We start from the raw sequence: 25,090 nt of genomic DNA on the forward strand, positions 1-25,090 counted from the left end.
CTCCCCAGAGTCGTCGCTTATCGGCGAAAGGATCAGATCCACTGCTGTTACACTTCATTTCCTGGCACAACAATTAGTTTCTTTCTTTCAGCAGTGACTCAAACACTCACAGCAAGATTTAGATTTTAATCAGCGGTTCATAATGTAGTTAGTACTATTATTACTACTGCAGTTTTCTAGCATTAAAGGTACCGTCTATGAAAATAATCATTGGGTAAAAACTTTTACCAAAGGTTTGAGATTCTTTGCGTGGGTTGAGTGTAAATGTTGCACTTTTTACTCCTGTGAGTTAAAATGACATTTGCAGTTAACATAAGCTGCTTCCAAACATGGCTGCGTAACATTATGATCCATAGGAATATCAGAGACCAAGTCAGTGTAGCATCACAACCTGTAACACAAGTTCAACACAGGTCCTTGTGAATATTGGTAAAACTTTCAATACGTGAAGTATTGAAGTTATTATTATATGTGCAGTTAAGTTCTGTGTGAAATATCTGATCATGCTAACCTTACTGACACTATTTGATCTGTTAAGGTGATGTATTCTGCTTTTGTTAGTGCATCTAAATTCTTCCTGTTCCATATGATCAGTCTTAATGCTCATATATCAGTGTGCAAAAACTTGGCAGATAATGGGTGTGTGGATATTTAGCAACTAATCTCTGCACAACAACTAGTAGATGTAGTACGAACAGTTTTAGTGATGCATGAATCTCCCCTAACTTAACATTTACATGATACATATATAGGCTTACATTTGAACTCACAAAGAGCTGGTGCAACTGGCTCCTGGAGCAGTGCATCCAAAATGTCACCTGACTAGAGGATGTGTTCAGTTTTATTTAAAATGCCTTCACAGTTACTGAAGTATCAGCTCAAGACATTTGGAACTGGAGCAATTGTCAATACACGCCCTCGCTCCTCTGCACATTTCCCACAGGCACAACAACGTGCACATGAACACTCTACATGTGCTGTGCATTCTCTCAGCACAGAGACAATGGCAGCAATATGGTTAAAATATTAGATTAGAGAAAAAGCTGAACATCAGGCATCCGAAGGGACAAAGCAAACAGAGAGAGCAGAATGAATGGCTGTGGCTTTCTGTTTCTTGCAGATAAAACTGCATCTTTTTTTTCTTCTCTCATGCATGTCCTCTTTCCTCGGTCCCTCTCCCTCTTCTCTTCCTCCAGATCTCGTCTCTTCCTCTCCTCCTCTCCCTCTGTCTGTCTGCCTGACCCTGCAGATATGTGAGGCGATGCACAGCGAATGAATTAGCAGAGCAGACGACTCAGACAGCCCTTTATGGAACAGACAGGCAGGCAGGCAGGCAGGCTGAGTGCAACGCCACGGAGAGGGAAGAAACAAGAGGAAGAGGGTGAATGAAAGGGAAGGGTAACGCAGAGGTGATGAAACTATAGGAGCAAATGAGTGGGATGAAAGAACAGACAGGTGGGTGAGGATGCGAGAAAAATAGGAAGGAAAGATGGAAAAAGAGCGGAACACACTTGAAAGGCGAATGAGGAGGGGAGGGTGTGAACGGTGGGGGAGGGAGGAGAGAGAAAAAGAGAGTGATGAGACTGGGAAGATGAAGACACTGAGAGAAATAGCGGGGAAGCCTGGGAGAATGTGCGATGAGCTCAGGGAAAGGAGGGGAGGGGAGGTGTTGGGAGAGAGGGAGAGAAAAAAGGAGGAGGAGGCGGCGATGAGAAGGAGGTCATCAGCGGTCTGTTTCTGCCTGCATTTTGTGAGCCCCCTTCTGAAATATTCAGGGGAGAAACACACACGAGGGGGGGCTCACTTCGGAAACCGCCAGCGAAACACAACGCAAGATGGGAGCACATGTCTGGCAGCGTATTTAACAGTGTGTGAAGCTCACAAGTGGTGAACATGGCTCTGGATGAGGAGAGGCACTTTCTGTACAACGCACAACAACACCCCTGCAGCATCAGCTCTACAATGACACACACACACACACACACACACACACACAGTTTCTTCGCCAAGCATCCGTCTTCATTTTGGAAAATTATAAGTAAAAATGATGAAAGTGGTAATAGAAGCATATTGAGAATGATGACGACGGTGGTGATAGTCCTATTGATGCCTGCTGCTGGCGACAATTATAATAAATAGATCAGTGATGATGGTGATGGTGAGGATGATGATGATGATGATGATGATGAAGATGAAGAAGAAGGGTGCAGGCACTTATACGGACGGTAATGATGGTGATAATGAGGTCAAAGTGAGCGCTGCAAAGAAACAAGAAAAGGGGAGGATGCAGGCAGCAGAACTGGCAGAGCAGCGAGCAAGATGCAGCAGTGCAGCGCAACCACAGGGTGGAAGGTTTCCTCTGAACGTCTCCTGAGATCATACAAAAGCACGCAGCGCAGACCCAAACACACACACACACACACACACACACAAAACACCAGCCACTTGTGTCTTACAACAATTTTCTGGATTACACAATGAACAGTAAAACTTTAACGTACAGGTTAAAGGCTCAGATGTAGACCTGGGGGGGTCTGTGCAGCCTCTTTATTGTGAAATAACTGCTCACAGGGTGCTAATTATAGCCTCCACTTCCTGTCATGATATACAGTAGATCACTGTCATGAAAACCACAGATCCTTCATGTGAAATAATAATAAGTTTATTATTTCATTTATAGTCTTATTTCAGCTTTTAAAATTTGCTGTTTCTCATTCACGATTCTTCAACATCGCCACGTGTAAATTAAATCCAAAAAAGGGAAACGTGTAGAGTATTGTCGAGTATTACAGTGACCCTGACAACACACCGGTTTGTCTTGTGAAGATGACTGAGTGGATCAATGTCTTCAATGTGTCATCATCAGTTTCATTTAAGAAAGTATTTTATTACACAAACAATCCATCCATCATCTATAGCCTGTTGACTTTATAACAATGTTTGATGAAAAACTCTTGGGTCGCAGCACTGCTACTCTGAGTTTGAGCTTTAAAAAGAAGTGTAACCTGATTTCAGTTTGGCAAGGTTGCAATAGCCTGTTGTGGTTGCACCCTGTGTTTTGCCTCTGGATAAAGGGATGGGGCATTTCAGTTATGTTTCAGGTACATTTTCGACTGCCATATACAAAGCATAGGCCGGACAACTTTTGAGAGGCTGAGTATGAATAAAATATGTTGAGGTGTACTGGGAGATTCTTTTACAACAATGTATTTGTTGGAATTATTCAACATCCAGTTATCGGTTACCAGTAAAAAAGTTGATGTTAAGTGCAGATGACGTTTTTGAGTATTCTGGCTGCATGTAGACATACTGATACTACTATACTATTTTCATGTTAGTGTTTCAGTCGTTTCCCTCATGCACAATAACAAAGAAATATTTCTAAAGTTGTATTTCCTCAGTGCTTCACCCGAGTATTTAGATTTAGAGATCTACAACATGCACACTACATATGACATAACGTGGTTGGAACCATAGTCTGTATATAAAGACGATATAAAGATGACAGCTCCACAAAAGTGAAGCCAATTAATCTTTTTTGCCCCCTGGTGGCTGGCTGCAGTATACAGAGTCATTTTAAAGACCATAGTGGAAGGAATTTAAGACCTATGTCAAGAATGACAGATTTGAAGGATTATCAGAATTACTTTCCCCTCCCTATAATTGTTACAGAAGATGGTAGAAAAAAAAACTTGAAATGCCACGTTATCTTTCAAACTAAAGTCAGTGTTTTTCCTCCAATCAAGCTGAGTGTACTCAGTAGGACCTAAGACTTGGTGCATAATATTTTAACATATAGTGAAATATATTTTCTATATATTGAAATTCTAATTATTGAATTTTAGAAATGTTTAGACCTTTTAAGACTACGTGGAACCCCTGAGTATAATTCATGAAGCTCCATGTTAGCACATGAGACCGAACTAAGAAGTCAAAGTTAATGTTAAATAAACTCATCATGACTGACAGATTAGACAGATTGGTGGAGAGCGTTTATTGACAGGAAGTTCAGGGCTTCTCTAGTATTTAGTAAGTAAGTAATAAGTGTGTTCGGTTTTTTTCTCCACTCTGCTGTGGTCACATCACACGAGGTGCCGAGTGATTATACAGAATACTGACAGAATTACTTTCATGCTGTGACATGTGACCTTGTGTTCGTACTTACCTGACAACTGGCCAATTCTTCGATTCAGAATCCCACTTATCTGGTTTCTGTCCCTTGCATCTCCCACACAAAGCTGCCTGTACTTTACACAGGAAGACCCCCCACCCCCAAAAATAAAGCCTCTTTACCCTCCCAACTTTGGATTATCAAAACCAGCATCCATGCAATTTCCCTAATTGTAGCCAGAGATTCGCAAGGCCGATATGTCCCCATCATGTTGCTGCACGCAGCTTTCAGTCTCTGTCATCACATTAGGACAAATCCAACTAAGTGATTATTATCAAGAGCAACGATGGAGAAAACCCTCGAGATACGCCGACTGCTGCGTGTGTATATAAAGTATAAAGAGTGTGTATAAAGTATAAAGAGTGTATACGACCACTCTTGCTCAATGAAATAATTACATTAACTAAACAAGTCCCACTTCACAAGCTTTAAACAACCAAGACGTCAGTTAGAGGCCACATCACCGCTTCAGCACTGACTAACTGATATCAACCTGTGAAGCAGTCTGCCCTTTATACGTCCCACCTCCAAATCACTCTATCACGCTATTTCACGATCGCTCGTCGATGCACATGCAATCTGTGATGGACAGGAACAAATGGCGATAATAGAAAGAGAGAAAGTGTGAGGGGAGAGTAGAGGACAACATGTCTTCCAAAACATGAGCGGGGCGAGTTCATCAGAGGCCTGGACCACAGCATTCACGGCTGAGAGCAGACGAGAAATCACATCATGTCCGCAGCAATCTGCGGCCCCGTGGGACGTCGCCGCGCTGTGCATAACAACACGGAGTGATGGGGCGACAGAAGAAAAGAAAAAAAGGGCGAGCAAGAGAGGCAGAAAGGCAGTGGGAGGCAGCGGTGGGCGGGGAGGTTAGAGCTTAACCCTCTGACATTTTCGCCATCAGCTGCAATGCCTATCTCTAAGCCTCACACGCACACACACACACACACACATACACACACACACACACACACACACACACACACACAAACACAATAAGGACTAAGACCTCGTACAGGCACTTCGAATTCAAGTTGCATTTTAGTGCCTATATCCCAAAGTGAACTGTAACAGGCGGTCACATAACAGATGGAGTGATGTTTGGCCCAGACTAACACTTTAATCTCATAAACAAGAACAAATATGATCTAGAGTCTGCTCAAAGCTTCCTGCAACATTACGTACTTAATGAGTGACAAGTGTAGGTTTTATCTCTGAATAACATGTTTGAATGTAATGTCAATATAATCTTGTTGCTATATCATGATCACAGTTTTTCAAGGATAAAGCTCATAATGTTCTGTATTTTTTATTGTCAACAAATCCCATGGAAATATTTAAGTCTTATTAGGGGTTTTGCTACAGATTTCCATTGTTATTCAGAAATAGACTAACTGTTGCACTGACATGGTCCTTACCACTGTTTATTTTGAGGATGCACTAGAGCACATAATGTGTGTTAATCTCTGGCGGAAAATAGTTCACAGCTAATGTGCTATTTAATCCTTTTGGAGTAAAGTTTGGGAAAGAATCACAGTTGTCTTTAGGGAAATTGCAAAGCCATTTTAAAAAGTGAAACAAAGGGTACGTTTGTGCCCCATAGTGGTTGCTGGTTTGTTTGACAACAGAATCACCCAAAATATGCAAATAGATTTCTACAAAACTTTTGGTGTTCGTTTCGGACAAGAAAGAACTTATCTAATTCTTTTTTTATTCACTTCCTTCAACATTGACATTTTCAGCAATTTCCCAGTGACTAACTCATGGATTCTGATGAAAATAATCAGGCATATTTAGGGGACTGATATCTATGACTGTGAGTACTTTGGTGTGACTTGGGCAGAGGTATGCACAGTGCCAATTCTAGTTTGTTGTAGAGCCACAGACAGTATGGGGTGATTTTAATTTGAACACATCAAATTTCACAAAATGTATTTGATTTGATTAACAATAACATTAAGGCAAATTTAGTGTTTTACATGTGGTTGTATTGTGTAATAGCTAAAATATAAACATAAAAAAATGATGTATCATATGTTACATACTGTATGGCTGCACTCTGGCCTGCAATGTGATTGTGACGTTAGAGACCCTCGTTCGTTTGCCTCTGACTAAAATTAGAACTTAGTTAAAAATGTTAAATACACAACATTTGTAAAATCCACTCTCGTCTTTTCTCAGCAGAGGACAGTTGACAGCTCCGCTCTGGCTGCTGTTGGATATAAAGAACTGTTTGTTTTATCTGTTCCACACCCGATCGTGTGCCTGTGATGTCCTCAAATGGCAACCGTTGCACAGTTTTATTTTTAGAGTTGCACAGTATTCTGACATTTCATTCGTTTGCCTCATCCTGTGTCGCGCAGCGAAATCTTTCCACCATAAAACAACAAAGAAAATCCCAAAGGTTGCTCAACAGATTTCTTTGTTTCTCTGAGTTCCGCAGTGTGTGTGTGTGTGTGTGTGTGTGTGTGTGTGTGTGTGTGTGTGTGTGTGTGTGTGTGTGTGTGTGTGTGTGTGTGTGTGTGTGTGTGTGTGTGTGTGTGTGTGTGTGTGTGTGTGCACGTGCGTGTGTGTGTGTGTGTGTGCACGTGCGTGTCTTTTAACTGAGTGCCGGATGTGCAAATAAAACCTTTACCACAAATGGGAGCCAAATGAATAAGTGTGATAAATAAAACACATCTGCTGAAGAACCAAGGCTGAATGGGAGCATTTACGCTTGATGTGTATGTAAATTTAAAACCTGAGGGGAAATGTGTGTAAAGAGGCTGTGCAGGTCAAGCTAATGAAAATAGGAGAAACAGACAGGATACAGTTTGTTCCATCGCTGCTTTCAGAGAGCACAGGGGACAGTTCCAGTGAGAGACTTCATAAGCTGCAGATTCAGTATAGTGCTGATCCTACAGACTCCGGCAAGGCAAGACCCCATTTTCCTCTCACTTGACTCGACTTAATTAACCAGAATGAGTCAGAGGCAACATTCAGGATTTAAGATTTATTCTTATGGGATTGAGGATCTCTCTGTCTCTCGGTCTCCATGTTTATGGTTGACTTCAGTGCTAACTTCCTGCTCATTACTTTAATGATGGTGCTACTGTGAGCTCATGCTCACAAGTGCAGTTTGCTTTTTAACGCTGCAGTCAGGGAATAGCTCAAATACACACTTGCACACATGCGTGGACACAAAAACTCATGCAAACAGTGTCCTGTAGCAGAAAACAACCAGAGTGGCCTTGTCAGGAAAAACTAAAAAGAAATCCAAGACTTTTTCACAGGATGCATCAGTGTGAAAACGCCTCACATTTACCGACAAGAATTAATGACGGACGGAAAAGTAAATTGGAAGCTGGGAAAAGAGCGACAAACATACTTTTTCCTCCTGTGAAGTATCAGCCTAAGTCCCTACATAACTGTAATACAGAGAAAGCGGCTGACAGACAGATATATCCAACCCCAGCTCTCTGCTTTTGCTTTAGATGCATTATTCATCTGTGTGCCAATTTGGAGGAACCCTCCCAATCCCCCAGCTAGCACCAAAAAGAGGAGAAGCGAGAGACAGGCAGACAAGAGAGAAAGAAGTCGCAGCAAGAACGTTAGGAGAAGAGAGACAGACAGAAAGAGAGAGAGAGAGATAGAGAGAGAGGAAAACACCAGAACAAAAGAACGAGTACGACAGACGCAGAAACGCAGCAGCGGCTCAATCTCTTAGCTGCAAAGTAGTGAAACATCCAAACAGGATTTCAAATGAGCCAGGGACACTTCTCCCTACGTGTTCTGATATTCTCAGCACTGCCTGACTTGTCTGCGCAGAGCAGATTAATGACGATTTCCACACTAAAGCGTCTTAACCCTGTCAAAAACACAGAGGGAGCAAAGATCTCGGGCCTGAAGCTCACTTCGTGTAGCCCGAAACCAAACTGCTCGCTGCATTTCAGTCACAGTGTAAATGCCACCGCGAGCACGCTGTCAGGCATAGGCACCTCCGTTAAAAGCGCGGTGACGCCGGGAATTTTTGTTCACAGCACTGCAGCTTCACCTTCCTCAGCTATACTATCTACAAGTGTCTTGATAATGTCAGGATCATCCCAACATCCCTTCCAGTCAGCCACATCCGCGCTGGCAGCTGTTGAAACTGTCAGGGGGGGACAACCTGCCCCAGATTTAACCCCACGCATTCTGCCGCCCCCACCTCATCCTCGCCGCCTTTTTCCCAGGTTTGCTGCCTGTCATGGCGGCAGGCTGTCACACATATACAGACCGGACCTCTTTAACGTTAACGCCTAGCGGAGTTTAAAGTGGTCACTCATAGCGGTGGCTCTTCACTGTGACGGATGTGTGTGTGTATGAGGGGGAGGGGGAGTGGGCTGGTAAGTGTGTGGGTTGGATCAGTAGGATTGCTGTTTAATCTGCCACTGTCTCCCCATGGCAGAGCTCGGAGCTTTTAGACCTAACAGCTGGTTGTCTACCCCTGAACCCACGTTACTGCTCCACGTAGAGAACTAACAGGCCACTTCTCTATGAAAACCCACTACCCACATTATTTAACCTTGATTTACGCGAACACGGTACGACGAAATGCGTCTGTATCACATCCGACATGTGACGTTCGGTTTATTATTTCACACAGCCTCGCTACATGATCATTCTTACTGTAGCGTTATGAAATAGCATTAATGAATGAGTATGAGGGGCGTTGGCTCCTCCGCTGAAGGATCTGTCAGGCTGTGGAGCTGCTCTGAGGATTCGCCTGTCAGACTTGGCCTTATTTGTCAGTTCGCTGTGATCCCGCTCCCTCGGCTGTGTCGTGTCACCATACCGACTGCTTCAGAGGGGCTCCTGGGAGTCGCCCCACCACGCAGAGTATATGCCAGGCCTCGTAGCTGATTTACATCAGGTCAGTCCACGCGATGAGACAAACGGAACACTAAAGCTCCAGCAATACCACTAGTTATTAAAAGTGCTGCGATAATCTCCTGAGGTACACAATCGAAGAGACAATCACACAAAATAGGTCTTGCTCTTTGTGTAGCATTGGAAATTTGTATTTAATATTAAAGATGCACAAAACTGTCAAGAAATGTTTTATTATAAACCTTAAAACACTGTATCATTGCAGAACAGATCCGTGATTTGTGGGAAACTTGAGGGTCGTTGGTTTGATTCCCTTGTCCTTTGGCTAGACACTGAACCCTAAATTGGCCCTGACTGCTTTGTATGAATGGTGGGTTATAGAGAAGTGGGCAGGAATGGGTGAATGTGACTTGTACTGTGAAGCACTCTGAGTGGTCGATAAAACCGGAAAAAGCACAAAATAAATACAGTCCATTCACCATTCCCTGTAAAATCATATTTTTTGTAACAGGAGATGGATAAAATACCTTTCAGTCGCCGTAATGAAAAACAACATTGAAACTAACTATGACCACAGAAATGATAACAGAATGAATCAACGCCACTTTAACACAGTGTCAGAGAAAAATAGAACGATGGAATTATTGCAGGCCCGTTGTGTTGGATTGTACAGCTTTGCCTCATAAACTAACTCAATATATACCCTCTGTGCTCCAGGCTCTGTGTTTTGTAATCAAAAACAAATAGATTTCTTTTGCTCAAGACTGACTCAGAAGCATCCCTGGGTCCCATGCTCCTTCAAATCCTTTATGACAGCCTGCAGGGATCAAACTCACCACTCAGTGTGACAGGGTGAAGGGTGGGGGGCTCAGTTTGTGACCCCTTAGTTTTAATTCACAGATATGTTGGTTTTCTTTTTCTAACAGTGTCTTTGCCTTGTCATGGTTTCAGTTTAGATGCATAAACGTCACAACATCTGACGGCTTCAGGATTATATCTCTAAAATGTTGTAACCCCCCAGAAAACTCAGACTTGTATGCAAACAGAAACATGCGTGTACACGTGTAGACCCACATGGCAGCGCCAGATCCTAGGTCTCGGGTGGCGAGTGATGTTTTCACACTTGTGTGGGGAGAATGCTATTTCTGCGCGGAGCCAGATAACTCAATTATTCATCGCGGATGCTGGTGCACTCACTTTACCTCTATAAGGAAGGGGGAGGGTGTGTCTCGCACAGAGTGGGTCTTCCCACGTGCGCCCGAGCGCGTGTTGCGAGAAAGACCTGCGCCGACCAAAGATGCACTGCTGACATGCCACACCACACAGAGGGAGGAGGCGAGAGGAGAAAAGCAAAGGGAGCTGTCATAAACATGGCAATCAGAGAGATAGGAGGCAGGAGGTGAGGATCAAAGAGCAGAAGGAGAAGAGGAAAGGAATTAGTTCCCTTATCTTCTCTCTAAGCCAACTGTGCAGCCTCCAATCCTCTTTAGCTCAATAAATGCTTATAAATAAATAAAAATAAACCATATAGCAGCAAAATGGAGACTCGGCGTCCAACAGTTCTGCACAGGGGGCATGTTAACGAACGCTTCTAGTGTGTTACTGACACAATGTTCTGGTAATAACTCAATCTGTACCTCAACAGAAACTGCAGAAAACGAGACATAAAGGTCAGGAGGCATATGCAGCGTTCAGACGTGCACTGCACATCTTCCAGAAATATCTGCAAGGGCCGCATGTCAGAGCGAAAATGTGAGTCATTTGCTCTCCTGGAGTTCTTCCTGCCAGCCCCCTGGTAAAAACTCTGGAGAACATCCACAGGTCCATGTAAGAATCCAGCTGGATAAGTCTGAAGGACTGAGTGGGCGTCTCTATGATGTTTCTAACACACCAGACGCAAAACTGAAAAAGCTAAAGAGAATACAAATATCTCAGAATGAGAAAGAGGAGAAGAGGCTGGAGAAGATGTCAACTTGGAAAGACAAAAAGCTTCAGTTTTGGTGACAGAGTCTGACGCAGATGTGGACGTACTGTAAATAAAAACAGGTGATTTTCACAGAAGAATTCATACGTCATGTCCTGTCTCCTGTATGCTCCATCCAGACGTCACATCTCACATGAGAGAGCACATGAGAGAATTTCTGCATTCTTATTATGTAAAAGACCAAGTTCTTGTCTGACTAGCGGCATGTGGTGGTGACACTGGTAGTTTGAACCAGCAACATGGTGGGTGTGTTATGCCTTAGAAGCCACAGACCTTTACACAGTAGATTGTTAAGGCCATGACTCAGTGTGCGCTGTTGAGAGTCCACAAACAGTTGCTGAGTGCTGCCCCTAGAGCACATTTATCACCCCTGACACCATATGGAGTCCTAGGAAGTCTTGAACAAACTGCACACACACACAGCCCCCAGAAGCAGACATTATGCACACATATGCACATGTCCATGTAAACAAAGACAAATCTTCACACACAAATTATTAGCTGCAATCCAAATTTAAACCTTGTTGCATGCACGTACACACACACACACACACACGTATGCATGCACACAATTGCACAACACATAGATCAAACATTGTGTCTGTATCTGCACATTTTGCAAATTTCTTGCGTTTCCTGACATCAATCTGAGTGAGAACGTGCACAAGTAGGACAAACACATAACTCTTTGTCGGTGAAAGCCTATCTCGGCCTGCGCCGCTGCCCTTATTTCCCCCGAGGACGACTCCGGAGAGCCGATTGGAGCAGTTACACATGTCAACACTTCCATTTACCACACCTCACCCGCCCAGTGGCTCTTCTCATCAGCTTTACATTTGGTAACTCACCCACGGACACATATAAACTGTATACAAGCTGTAAATTCACAAAAAGCAAACGCACAGTCAAACTTGGCTGTCTCATTTTGACAGATCACACACACACACACAAATTCACACACACGTCCCTTCACTTTAATCTTTAGGACAGGCGGAGTGATGTATTTTAAACCGTTCCCCAGGGGTTTTACCGGATTGAGCCAGTACTCGAACTGATCACAGCGTTCGCGTTCTGTGTCAGCACTTTATGAATCCCCCCCCCCCGTAGCCTGAGTTTCTCCAGGTGTGCATGCATGTTAGCGAGCATGCTAATGAGAGATAGAGAGAGAGATGTAGGAAGAGGAGATGTGGGGAGCGAGGGGGAGACACAGGAAGAACCAACTGGCACTGTGATGAGTGTATACTGTAAGTTAGCAGGCTGTCTGTAGCATACGCCCCCGTGGTTTTGGGTGAGTCACTCTCTGCACTTGCAAGCTTGCATCCAGTCTTACGTGCTTCAATATGCAACAGTTTCAGTGGGAGTGTGTTTGGGTGTGTAAATTTGAGCAAACCCTGAAGAAAGCCCAGCATGAACTCCAAACGCTCTGCAGAAGCTAAGCTGTGACACGACCAGGCCAAAGCGCGACACACCCCTCAACAGTCATGCTGCTGTCTCCCATTCACTGCCCAGCGCTAAGCACTGTCCCGATGAGTGTGTCTAATTTTCACTGGATATTCCATTTCCATTTGAAAGGTGGCTCGGGCCCATTGAGCGGTGTTATCGAGGCTGTGCAGACAGAGAGAGGCCGCCCGCTCCTCTACAGCCTCAGATGTAGAAGACATCGATTTGATTCAGTCTTAAAAGCCAGGTCGGCCTCGACGATGGCAGCTTATGGAAAAACCATTACTGCAGGTGAATTCTGAAACGTTGAACCTACATGCATGTTTGCCATCACTCTCTCCCCCTCTCGCTCTCTCTCCGACTATCCTACACAGCACCACAGATGGAGAGGAGACAGAGGAGAGAGCTCTGTGGGCTGCTCTCTGTGGAGTGTGCAGGCTTCTCTCTTGGTGAGTCATGCTGCCTTTCTTTACACTTCTTCTCCAAGGCCACCTACCTTACACCTCCACTCTGGCTCAGCTACTGCCAAGTTACTACTCCCGCTCATTCATTCATCTTTGCTGCTGGCCTGAAAATGATACTTAATGTTTAAAGCCGATATCCACAATGTTTATTGGCTAGAATATTATATGATCTGTCTGGTTCAGCAATGTTAAGCTGCTGTCTAGAGGTTAGGCTACACCCACACTTGTCCAGACGAGTGTTTTTGCTGAATAAAATAATCGCTGCTCTTATTAAGGGCACTGAAAACGCATATCACATGATCATCCACATACATTGATCATGTATCAGTGAAAACAGGAACCTGACTGTCTTCTCTGCATGGATCCAGTGGCAAATGTTTCAGTGGCGAACCTTTACCTTCTGTTCACTTATAATCTGTGAGAGCTAGGGGATGAATAAAATCGCATCGTGGCTTCACATGGAGCTCTACTTTAGTTACCTGAGATATTAGCACCACTCAGACCAGGGAACCCAGTATCGAGTCCCTCAATCAATCAGTACATAGTGGTCGTGTACAGTTGTGCACTGTACCTATGTATATATGTGGTTATAATTCTAATGTGACATTTCTCAGCAGTGCTTAGATATCAATGAGAAAAACATTTAAAAACTGATATTACATGAATATTTTACAGGTATTGATGTTTAGAAGAAGGAAATTCTACCAGTGGTTAGTTCACTTGGCATTTGACCTGCTGGCCTTCTATGTTTGATCCCAGAGAGATGCACGCTTGCAACAGTGTGAATCAGGTTAACATAGTGCAGGGGCTCTGCTAATTAGGTTGCTGCACAGTTTGGTTAATTGGGTTAGCGGCGATTCCATGACAGCGACCACGCTGACAGAGCCAGCTTGCTATCGATCAGATGTGTGAGTAGAGGGGACAAACACAGCAGGTGCTTTCAACAAACACGTGGAAGCACAGGCAGATGAAATGAACTACATGCACACTCAGACGTGCACACATAGAGGTATCAGATTACACTGGGTCTTTAGAACATTTCTGACAGAGGGAGGGTGGAGGTGATTATATCCCATCAAATATGATACCAAATATAGTAGAATATACAGTAATACCATATCATACAAAAACGTTGGAAGTAATGATGAGTGTTTAAAAAAAGCGGTTGCGAATGGCTAAATATATATGGATTTATGTGTGTGTTTGCATAAAAGAGAGAAAGTGTGTGAGAGAGAAATAGACAGAGACCACTTGGGACCTCAGCTCTCTTTCATGTGGAGGTGAATACATAAATAATAAAATTAAATCATCAAAAACAGCCCAAAATAGCCCCGGCCTTTCTCTCAATAAGAAATACACACACACACACACTAAGTATCGTATCATACGTTCCACATTCTTCAAAGTTATGATAGTTGGTAAACATCTTCAAATTTAATAATCTATGTATTAAAATGTCAAATGATGTTTCACAGGAATTAACAGAGATATCAGTCCCGCTGACTAAAAATGTCATTTTGCAATAAAAAGCAACATAGTAATCGTCTGTGGTTCAGTATCTTCAGGCTTTGATTTGCTACCTGCCTGTGTAGCTATCCATTATCTGATGGAAGCTACATGCAATCTGCAAGGTGTCGTGGGAGCAAAGTACTAAATAAAGATATTTTCAAGGTTTTCAGAAACCAAGAAGTCTCAACCCGTCGTGCCAGTTCACCTCCTCACTTAACACAATGTGCTGCCTCCTAAAATAGCTCAGTGTCTCTGTGAAGCCAGGCTCTTGACATAACACCAAGACTGACAGATGTGTGAAGCTAAGAAAAAAAAGGACCGTCAATGCAAAAACCACAACATCCATGCTGCGACATGCTCTACAACTCTTCTGCAAGATGTGCAGCTTGATTTTGTCTGATCCTGCCACGTAGCAAACTACCTGAAAGGGCTGCTTAGGCGTTTAGAAGATAGATGATTACTTTGTTCAACCTTTTGCCCTGTGACAAAAGTTTGGGACTTTTATTTCACTTTTTAAAACCTGAACCAACCCCAGAGAAAAGGTCACTGACTATGTTTACACGTCTACCAATGTTCTGATATTAACCTGATTAGGACAATTGCTTGAATAAGACTCTGCAATGCAAACAGCATTTTCTGGTTACCTTAACCCGAATAAGATCAAACTCAAGACATGTTGAGATGTATAATGTAAACATGTATATGTCTTAATCAGATTATAATATCCTATTAGAGTTTCCACAGCATTTCGCATCATCAGCATTCAAGATGTTGTTGATGCAAGATGGAAAAATATAAAGGTTGAGGTTTTAAATCTGGGGGAATAACTTCAGATGTAATGATGTAAATCATAATACTTTCATGTAACATATAGGAATATGGATGGAATGTTTTATTAGCAACTCATGTAAAGACAAAATCTTATTCTGAATAAGGTCAATAGTCAGAATATTGGTGTCATTGTTGTGTTTAGCGCCAGCCCTCGTGAAAAATACATATGAGATATTTCCAAATCGGAAAGTTGCTGTGTGCCAAAACTCATAATCTGAATGGATTAGCCCCCTCTTACAATGTTCTGATTCTGCTGTGAACTGTTCTTTAGAGTGGAGGCAGCCTCTGGAGTGGAGTTCAGCTGATGTGATCTCTCTTTCCACAAGCCACTCTTATTAAGCAGCACCATTAAAGCCAGAGGATTCTCTTACTAAACCAATCAATATGGGATCTGCCTCGCCATGGTCCCCAGAGCCCCTGACTCCACTTTTCATTCTTCCTCCAGCTTTCAATGTCCCTACAGTCTTGCTCATTCATGGTGGGGCACATAGGTGGATGCTACTGCGTGTGTGGATTTTTGAGATCCTGCACACCCAAGACAGATCTGATTCCAAATGCATGGTTACATCTCAAACCTCAGGAGGTGAAACGGGTGAAAATGGTCCTCAGAGGCAGAGCTGAGGAGCAAACCGCCTGTTAATGAATAAATAAATCCACCAGTCAGTGTGACTGCCACGCTGTCCTCGCTCTCTTTGAAAGCAGAGGCTGATCTTCCATTGCCAACACCTGCGTGACTGTCACACAGATCGATAAACAGCTACTGTCTCAAAGGTGAACTCAGCCAGCACCGTGGTTTCACTGGCTTCAACAGGAAGAGACATTTTCAAGAGCGACACAGCTCGTTTTCATGTTTATATCAGAACTGTGATGCCAGTAACACATAAACACTGTTCATAGGCAAATATGGACAGATGGTTCAGGGAGGTGTAGAAACACATACGCGAACAAACACATACACACAACATTACATTCTGTAATGTATCATGTTCCTCACCTACTGTGCTCAGTCCTAATATGTGACAGGTTTGAGAAGCGATGCGTCACCACACGAAAACACAAAACACATGAAGATTAAACTGCAACAGAATATTTTATCAACTGAATACATTTCACCACATTTTACCTCTGCCAGCTTATGTTTTCATGGGTAAATGGGCAGATCCAGAAATCTTCTCTGCAGTGTTTCCCACAGAATTATGTAAGTCTATGGCAGAAGCAGGGTCACATTTGCAGGAGCACTAACATTGCTCTAATGTGCAACAGATTCCCAGTGACAGGTACACAGAAGAGGTCTGACTGCGTGGAGGGTAACAATTTAATGGTTGATAGCTCGAACAACAAAAGGGACAGGGGAGAAAATATAACCTCCTCGACAGAGGTAGGTATTCCCTTATCCAGTTGACTGAGTAGAAAGTAACTTTTGCTGAGATTCACTAACAAGAGAGTTTTCATATTATAATCAAACTGTGGCACCTTCTTAAATTATCTCCGTCTGATGATGCAACAACTGCAGCTGTGTTTGCTGGCTGACAGAAGGAGCTTCACTTGCATCATGTCTATTCGCTGCTGGTTTTGCTTTGTTGCCTTTTCCGTAACTTGATGGCATCTTATATATGCTGGGTATCGTGTTGAAGAAACACACCTGTTGCCACCGCCGAGCTGCTGATCTGACACTCAGCCTAAATCAGAGCATGAGGGGCGGTTATGTAATCCCTCCCTTAAAGCGGCAGCAGGCAGTATTTTATGTTAAAGTGTGCCGATCTGAGAGCATAAAGTAAAACACAAAGCACGGGGTGCGATGAAGAAGAGCGTCCCATCCCTGCTAATGAGACCCAGATGCTTCGCTCTGTTTGCGCAGATTAAACTGTTGTTGGTAAAAACACTTCTCCACCTACAAGAAGTGACAAACTCTTGTCCACAATGTTAAATAAAAGTGTCTGCTCTCTTTTCAGCAGGAACACAGAGAATCCTGCTGCAGCTGAAAGACACTGAGCTGAACAGGCCAACAGCAGAGAATTGAGGTCCCAGTGCGGTGAACTCAAAGTGATGATATGTCACGTGAGTGATTTAACTTTACTTAAACAGTGAAGCTGTACACTCAGAAATATCTTCATGTTCTTTAAGATTTTGAGATGGATGTTGTGGCTGCTGATTTTGCTGTGACTCCCCTTTGGGCTTTTAAAGGTTCAGTGTGTAAGATTTAGGTGAAAGGGAACTATTGGCAGAAATTTGATGTAGAATAATCCTCATGATGTTTTCACTAGTTCGTTTCATCTAAATTGTATGAATTGTAGTTGTCTTTACCCTTGAAAAAGCCCTTTATATTTAAATACTTTATATTTACATCGAGGGGAGCCCCCCACGGAGGCCGCCATGTTTTTTACATTAGTCCAGACTGAAAAAACTAAACACCTTTTGAGTTTTTATGAAAATTAAAGGTAACCACAGGTTCTTTTTCATGTTTGGAAGGAGAGGGTGAGGTGAGGGGTGTTCAGCTGCAACATGCAATTTCAACACTACATATCACTAATTCTACACACTGTACCTTAAAAGTCTCCCTCCAGGAAATATCAAGATTATAAACATGGTAACATCCTTCCGAGTTGTCTTTAGCTAAATTAGCAGTCAGTGTCATGGCTGAACACTTCCAACTCCGAACACGGGAGTCAGTTCTGTGGTCTGTAGTCCGTTTGAGGTTGTTGCTGGACGATGGTTTTTTTTTGGTTGTGAGAAAGTGTACGATGAAGAACAGAGGGAGATGCTGGTGTTGTTAACACCAAGTGTTTTTGTGATTCAATCACAAGTGGACAGGTGTGAACGCACTCAGACCTATCTGTTCACGCCAGGTCTGTATTCAAACAGCCAGCCTTTGTGATGTCACAAACCTAAGAAACCAATCGTGGCAACTTGTGGGTGGGGCTGACTAACTCCCTGTTAGCCATCAGGGGTGATGGGAGATGGAGGTGGGGCACGTTTGGGCATATTTCTCCCAGTCACGAAGGTAGGACGGAAGATGTAGATTTACATTTAAGGCATTTGAAGGCCATGAGGGGAAGTTTTTAATGACAAATCTTTTGAATATGTAAAAAGAGATTTAGGCAGAGTAATAAGTGAACAAACTACAGTGCATTCCTAACTTGCTTGAAAGTTAAAAAGAAAAGGGGCATGTAGGTGGCAGTGACCATGATTAATGATAACTGAGAACACCATGTACGACGATAACAGTCTTTACAGAAAACCCAATAAATCAAAGGACACAGTGATAAATACTAAATATAAGATGAGAGCTGAGGGAATATATATTTCCTCAGTTAAACTCAGCTGTAACTGATACTCAGACTTTCTAAACCAACCGATTAGGACGCACATGTCGGTGGATGCTCAATGTAACATTCGATTACAGTGGGCTCCTGTTCCCCACATCAAATCCAGTGCTGAGCACCCGTGGGTCTGATAATAATGAATAAAACTGGATGTAGATTTCAAGATAATAGAGCAGCAAGCAGCACAACCTTCAGAGAAGGGGAGCGGAGGATGGAGTTCATTATCTACATGTAATAATGTTGCTGCAATGTTCAGAACAAGCAGATTATTTAATATTCTTGTACTATGATTGTATCACATCGGACATAATGTGGAGTTAACAGCACATGTTTGTAAATAGCTGCTTTTTTCCTCTGCGGCTGTATTTATAGTGTTTACTCTTGTGTATAGTCGTGTTCGGGGGCATTAAGGTGTAATGCTGCTCGGACATCAATCAATACTTATGAATTACAGTGCTCCTGCTCTAATGGCAACCTACTGCAATGCTGTGTGCGCAGTCTGAGATGTATTTAGTGCACACTGACATGACGGAAACTAAACTACCTGCGCACTCAACGATGAATGAGGAGGATCCTGTGTGACTGTATGTATGAATGCGTGGACTGAAAAGTCAGGATACGTGAAGTGTATGAAAAAAGATGAAGGTCTAACTGGTCCTTTTTCTTTTTATCACCAAAGTGCATCACCATCACTCTTTTTTATCTCCAGTTGCTATGGAGATCTTTTTTTGTTTATGTGTGGTATTATGTGTACTCACTGTCATTGTAAGTTGACTATAGAATTACACCTAAAAGTAAAAAACTATTCCAACACTTCATATATTCCACTTCCCCTTGCTCGTCATACCCTTACTGCCTCTTCCTTTGCTTCTTTCTCTTTTCCGTGCCAAGTTCCTTGTTTTCTTCAATGGCCGCAGCACCGCTTCTTATTGCCCTGTACACAGCATTAATAATTGAGAGCATTTTATGCAGACAGTGAGTTTCGGTGCCCTGAGCCCTTTGGTCATAGATCCATGGCACTAATGCTGGGTGGCAGGCTGGTTTCAGGCCCCCGCGCTCCGGGTCCGGGCTAGGGCACATCTGTCTGGCTGGCTGGCCAATCTACGTCCCCCGGTCCCTGAGCTATTATGCACACAGCTGACATGCACGTACGCATGTTGTGCACAAACACATATTTGGAGATTCATGGACCATTTGGTGTTTGATCTGTGAGACTCATGCACCCTTCACGAACGAACGACAACTGACGTTTTCAAAACCCTCAGTTACTATGACTCACTGTTGTCTCTTAAAAACAACATCACAGACGCGCCATCTTACACTTTGTGTATATGAGATATAATGGTAGTTTGTATTAGTGTGGGTGGGTGTGTCTGATTGAGATTAAAAACATGTCTGATAGATATTAAAGTGTGTGCGGATGGTGTATGTGTGATAGATAATATAAGTGTGTGTCAATATGGTAACCCACGTCAAAGAGGGAATGATTGTGGGTGACTGTGCACATGCTGGGACATATCAATGCTTAAGACATGGTTTATTTGAAAGGGTTTCACTTTCATTTTAAATTCTCTGTTTCTGATTGGCTCACAGACTCCTTATAAATGAAGCCTGCACCTACACAGTGACATGAATATTTATATTTAAATTACGACTAAAAATGTGTCAGGTTTTGTTGGAAGGTCAGAAGCAGCATGATTTCTCTGATTATTTATTTTCTCCTCTTCACTGTTGTAAGAGCTGCAGGCAATGAATCGAAGGTTCAATGCTATTTACACTTCAATCAAACTCCCTCTCTTGCACACACGGCTATTCTAAGTAACACGTACTGTAATTTTCTCTTGGATACAGTCCACTATCATTCAGCTTTGCACACATTACTATTCTCAATCTCATGCACAAAAAAATGTATCTGGCATTTCAGTATTATGGTACATCAGGTCTCACAAAGCAGCCACTGTTATCCCCACACACACATTCACTTCAATTACATGAGTGTACCTGTATGTTTGTGTCACTGACCTCAAAACAAACCTGAACTGAAGTCATCTGGATGCAGTAGCTTAAATAAGAGTATAGTTTTATGTGTAAGCGAGATTAATGCTGTGTATCTGCTAGTTACGCTCAGAAGACACTTTATTTGGTACGTTATTAGCTTTATGGGTACATCTCTACATCCATCAATCCATTATTTATACCACAAATCCTTTGAGGGTAAAAGTGATTGGACTGTGGGAAGAAGCTGGAGCACCCAGAGAAAACCCATGCTGACACACTAGCCCTGGTCAGGTTCAAACCCAGAGCCTTTTTGCTATCAGGATAACCACTGCACCACCGTGCTGCCCCTACAACTCTACAGTCCACTGCAATTATACATGTCACCAAGGTCATAGTTAGAGGTTGTGATGTCCTGGACTACTTCATATTGAGAGGTGTTCCTAATTTTGTTGTCCTTATTTTCTTACATAATATTACAAAGACCTGAGGTCCAGTACAACACCATCTCTGACTATGACATCAGAGGTAAAACATGGGAATTCAATAAATCGCCCTATAAAAACTGAGCAATACAGGCATCATCAAAGTCGACTCTATAGCAGAACAGTTGAAACAGGTTTTACAGTGACCACTGGGTATATGTGTGCTTGAGAGAATAGCGGTGTACCTCGATTATGACAGTGCGCACAAGAAATCATGACTGTGGATATAAGAGGGTGTGTGCAACAGCAGTTATGATCGTAATATGACTCCTGAGGCAAATGTCGACTTATGAAAGAGCGTAATACATGTTTCATGTGTGTGCGAGTGCACATGTTGGAGGGGAGAGTGGAAGAAGCTGCGGTGCAGGTGTGTCAACCCGAGAGAGCCTGGTTATTTGTATGAGATGAAGGTGGGGAGGGATGATGGAATGGCGGGTGAAGGAGAGGGGAGGCAGAGCGGGTGGAGGAGAGGGGAGTGCTCCAGTCCTGTCGCCTTGGGTGCATCAGCAGCAGGAATTGTTCTCTGCCCTGTGGGGGCCATCTGACTGTTCTGTCACCCTCCACAGAAGGCTGACTCTGCCTTTAAGTGCTCGGCCCCGGCGCCTGCAGTTCGACATGCTTGATGTTTAATACATACACAGGGAGAATTTTGAGAACGCCTTCGGGAGAAATGCAGCACACAGGCTGTAAAGGAGAGGGGGGGGGGGGGGGGACAACACAAGAATAGAGGAGCTCCTGTACAAAGTGTGCGTAGGCAGACTAGGAGCTTTAATTGCCGGGATTCGAACCAGAGCTGTGGCGCTCCGTCGCAAATTCGAAATACATACGACATCTGAGAGTTAAGCACCAGCAGGAATCACGTGTAGTGAGCGGTTGTTGGGGGGGGCGCTGGTTGTTGGGGTGGGCGCTGCCTCCTAAACCTGGTGATTGTGTAATGCACTGACATGGTGTCTCTGCACCGAGGAATACATGTCACATCCACACATGATGCTTCTGTTGAAATAACAGTCGTGAACTTCACACGTAAGCTGAAAGACCTCTCCCAGTGTGCTCGTGTGCTTCTGCAATCAGCGGGAGGGTGGTGTAATTCAGGGCATCACTCCTCAATAAGGCAGGAGAACGGGCCTCAGGGGTGACCCTCCTGCTTAAGTCAACACAATGAGTGTAATGAGGTGAAATACACACACACATACACTCACATGCATGCACACTGGAGATGGGAACCCTTGGTGCATAGTAAGTGGATTTCATTCATCTACATGCACTGAGGCTGCTGTGGAAGTTCTCCTCACACCCACACCCACACATCCAGCAGCACAGGAAGCAGCTCACAGGAAGCAGCTTATTACAGGTGAGGAGGAAAAACCCATCCCAGACTGCATGAGATATTTGTGGAGAGGATTATTGACTCACCTGGCAATCACAGTTGTTTCAAGGTAAACAGTTTTAATCGACGCCACTGTTGTGTCTTTATACTTTGGTTGAAATCATCCTCACTGTCATGGATCAATTAGGAAAATCAACAGTTAATTGATATTAAAAGGCAAGATTTCTGTTCCTGTGCCTCCTCTTTGGCACCTCAGTGAGTTCATCAGTAGTGAGATCATAATTAACCAACCCTGCTGTGTGAGTGGAGCTGGTGCCATCCTTCTTATCATCACGCACAGCAAACCCACGCCCTCCGGCCCATCAGCGGATTAGTGATGAGAGGCTGTGATAGGAGAAACCTCCCCTCCAATATAAAACCTTTAATAATTAGCCTGGTGGTGACCGCAGCGTGCAACACATGTTCCTCTAATCACAAACTTGTAAAGGGAACATGCACCATGGACCACCCAGGCGCCACCCACCGCGTAAGCGCACTGCACGGCATTTGATGCGTGTGTTAAGTTGCGGGTGTGCGCGGGGTGGAGGTGGGAGGTGAAAACAAATTCCAAATTAACATCGCAACTTTCACACATTTCTGGCCGATCTGTGTTGCTGAGAAGCTCGTGCATGATGGACCAGACAGGTGGGGGTCGATTCAGAGGCGATAAGCAGAGACTGTCCAATGGAAACACACATGTCACCAAAAGTGGAAGCGCGATGTCAGGGACAGATCTTTCTGTACTCACCGGTCCACCCCCCCCGCCGGTGCGTCACAGGAGCATCCCGGTGTCTCGGTGCCAGCTCTTCGGATGAGTTCTCCTGGGACAGCGCGCCCTGGTCCTCACTATCATTCTTTGGAGAGCTCCAGCCTCCTCACAGCCGCCCCTTACTCTTCTTCTTTGGCATCACATGCAAAATACAAAAAAAAAAAAAAATCTGCTGCTTGCCAGGCGGAGTTGGTCTTGAGTTGTAGTTTCTGGGGGCTTCGGTGGTTCTCCTCTCAGAATGTGGAGCACAAGTGACAGCAGCAGATTTCTATTTGAGGGGATGCTGACGCGCGACCGGAGGGGCTCGCCTCCTGCCTCTCTCATCTGGCTCCATCAGCTCCCTCCGTCAGACAGCACCATGTGACTCACACCACCGTCAATGCACTGATAGTGATGAGTTTCCTGTACTGACTTTCAGAATAACACGCGTCTTAACAAATGAATGACATGAGGGTCTGTGTGTTTGGTGAAGTCACGTTATGTACAAATACTAACTAAATAATATTGACAGACGTTCCCACTGTGTTACAAACTGTTTCTTATGATCGATGTTGTAAATGTTGTTATCTTGTTGATACATTCAGGTACAGGTGGTATAATGTCCTCTGTTATCCTCTGGAGCCATGTTCTCCTGTGGATCAGACATTCAGGCAGAGAAACACGGTGTAAATGATCTTGTTTCAAGTTGAATTTGAACGTCAGGGCTGACGGACACTTGGATGACACCACAGGAGCAGTATGGAGCCATTTTCTGTTTTTTATCAGTTGTTTTTTACGTTTGAAGAAGTGGTCGACATTGGACTTGTCTGCAATGCTGTTTAGCCCTGAAACTTCAAAAGTGTTTTGTGAACTCAAACACTTCACCCGTCCCTCCATCGACATAGTGGTGAGTGGATAATAAGTGAATTTTCATTCTTGGGTGAACTATACCTTTAACAAATGAATTACATAATTGTCTTTGAATGTTTGCTCAAGTCTGAGAAAATAAAATTAAAAAAAAACTAGAATGGTACTCAGCGGAGCACATTTCTCCACCAAGGCCAAACCGTTCCCTTATGAAACCACATTTAACTTTGCTATAATCTCTGTTGGAGTTTTTGTTCAATGCTGCTTACAATCAATCACAGATGAAAACATAACCACTTGGTCGAGGTAATAACAGCAAGTTACAGCTAAATAGTGAAACGGGAAAAACTGGTCATGAAAGTTGGAGCTTCAAATCGCAAAATAATGCTGCTTTATTTGTATTAATTTCAGCAATATTCTATATAAAGCTTTCACTTTTTTTCCAGCAATGGCAAAAAGGATGAAATCACAATCTCAAAATGAAAAAGAATTTGTTCTGATTCTGATATACTGCACTATATTTAGAAGTATAGGCTATAATGACATACATGTGTATGTATTTAATCACATAATTATACCATGTTTTCTGCTGTTTTAGGCTATGGTCTCGCCAATCGTTTGCCAACGTCACCACCACCCATCCAGCATGAAACAGCAGCTGGAAATACAGGTCCAGTTTGTACAGCAAACACCAGAGGTTTAGATGAGCCCTCTTTGGTGAGTGTTCTACTGATATTTCTAGCTTAACTGTATGAAATAGGAAAATCTTTTTCACAAAACACAGATTCACTGTCAAACTGTTGTATGAGTCCAACAAGAATGCTTTTATTTTGAAGAAAACCTACCTGATTTCCGGCTGATTCCCAGCTTGTGTCTAGCTTGACACAGCTGTGAAGGCGTCCATTCAATTAAAACCCTTTCACAGAGGAGCGCCTCCAGGTGGCGAGCGTTAGAATAACACCAATTGCTGAAAAAAATGATAATGGGAACCAGTATCTCTTCACCAGAGCTTCATCCCACATTAAATTATTGACATGCTCCTCATAATAGCCTCTG

The 25,090-nt window shown here is 43.4% G+C and overlaps 2 protein-coding genes and 1 long non-coding RNA gene across 7 annotated transcripts in view; 2 read left to right on the top strand and 1 right to left on the bottom strand.

Annotated features, from left to right (window-relative positions):
• Positions 1-12,572, top strand: part of LOC138410522 (uncharacterized) — a 27,781-nt gene extending 15,209 nt beyond the window's left edge. For both annotated transcript variants that reach the window (XR_011243234.1, XR_011243233.1), the window contains exon 3: positions 1,197-12,572. This is a non-coding gene — a long non-coding RNA (uncharacterized lncRNA). The remainder of the gene's footprint in view (positions 1-1,196) is intronic.
• The window catches only part of LOC109635041 (hornerin), a 37,079-nt gene extending 13,773 nt beyond the window's left edge, over positions 1-23,306 (bottom strand). For both annotated transcript variants that reach the window (XM_069526938.1, XM_069526937.1), the window contains exon 1: positions 23,168-23,306. The gene's annotated coding sequence lies outside the window, so the exon portion shown is untranslated. The remainder of the gene's footprint in view (positions 1-23,167) is intronic.
• Positions 23,307-24,053: 747 nt separating this feature from the next.
• The window catches only part of nkain4 (sodium/potassium transporting ATPase interacting 4), a 50,421-nt gene continuing 49,384 nt past the window's right edge, over positions 24,054-25,090 (top strand). Inside the window, exons 1-2 of one of the 3 annotated variants that reach the window (XM_069526940.1) lie at positions 24,054-24,074; positions 24,633-24,751. The gene's annotated coding sequence lies outside the window, so the exon portion shown is untranslated. Of the gene's footprint in view, positions 24,075-24,631; positions 24,752-25,090 lie in introns of those variants that run through there. The other 2 variants (XM_020095869.2, XM_069526939.1) reach the window with 2 other exon arrangements.

This window comes from Paralichthys olivaceus, chromosome 6 (assembly GCF_024713975.1).
Source record: "Paralichthys olivaceus isolate ysfri-2021 chromosome 6, ASM2471397v2, whole genome shotgun sequence".
Classification (NCBI taxonomy): Eukaryota; Metazoa; Chordata; class Actinopteri; order Pleuronectiformes; family Paralichthyidae; genus Paralichthys; species Paralichthys olivaceus.